This window comes from Arachis ipaensis, chromosome B03, assembly GCF_000816755.2.
Source record: "Arachis ipaensis cultivar K30076 chromosome B03, Araip1.1, whole genome shotgun sequence".
Taxonomy (NCBI): domain Eukaryota; kingdom Viridiplantae; phylum Streptophyta; class Magnoliopsida; order Fabales; family Fabaceae; genus Arachis; species Arachis ipaensis.
The window spans coordinates 30,797,507-30,798,805 of NC_029787.2; positions in this window are offsets into that span (position 1 = coordinate 30,797,507).

The following is a 1,299-nucleotide window of genomic DNA, read 5'->3' on the forward strand; positions in this document are numbered from 1 at the left end:
TTACTAGTATTATAAATAAAAAAATGGATTTAATGTTAAATATTAAAATATCCTATTAGATTAAGGATCTTTGATTGTATTAGAAACAAAATACTAGAGTTTGGTTACTAAAGGACTAAAACAACTTTTTAGTGTATTTTATTTAAACTTGTAATAAAATTCACTACAAAAGTATTTAGTGTTTTAAAATCATATTCAAATTTTTATTTTTTGATTCATTTAAACATTTGCTTAAAAAGGTATTTTAGTCTTTTAAAATGAATATTTAAAAAGGATACTTTAGTCTTTTTAAGATTAACTAAACTAAAAGTTTAATCATTTTTTTTTGTGATCGGAAAGAAAACAAACCACAAACTAAAGAAAGAAAAAAAGGTTAAATACTTCTTTCATCCCTAAGGTTTGAAGCCAAAATCAAAATCGTCCCCGATCTTTTTTTTTTATTAAAATCATCATCAACGTTACAAAATGTTATAAAATCGTCCTTTTCTACTTTAATTTTATTTTTTTTTACCAAATTATCCTTAATAATTAATATAAATAATAATAATATTAAAAAATAAAAACAAAACTCTCCCCCTACTCCCATATCTCTTCCCTTCTCTCCCCATACCCTTCCTCATACCCCCCACCCCCCACTCCCGTATCTCTTCCCTTTCTTTCCATTCTCTATGCATGTCACCAATGGACTCATCATACTACCCTAACCATAGCTCACCACTAATTCCTTACCTTTACCTCCCTGACCCAACCAATATTCCTCACGCCCACCACCACTGGACTCATCATCCCACCCACATCTCACCACTGCTTCTACAACACCTCCATATCCTTCACTTCACCACCGCAACACCACCCCTGTTCCCTCACCTCACTACTATACCTACTCTCATTATGATATTTCACCATTGCCACCTCACCTCAACAACAACAACAACAACAATTAATAAGGAGAGAGAACATAGATCTCGACAACAAGGAGGGAGGCAATGGAAATGGCAAAGTAAAGGAGAGTGGAGAAGAGAGGTTATGTGAGGTGGATGGAGAAGAGAGGTGGAGTCAAAAGTAAAGGCAAGCGGTGGTGAAGGTTGTGTCGTTGTCGTCGGATAGTGGAGGCCTGGCCAGCATGAGGTGAGACTAAGCTCTAAATAGTAGAAGGCGTCATTTGTAACGTTATAAGAGAAGCAACGATGAGGCTGAGCTTTGAGGGATTGGGGAAGGGGAAGGGGATGGGGGTGCCGGGGGGTATGAGGAAGGTGATGGGGAGAGAAGAAAGGGAAGAGATACGAGAGTGGGGTGCAT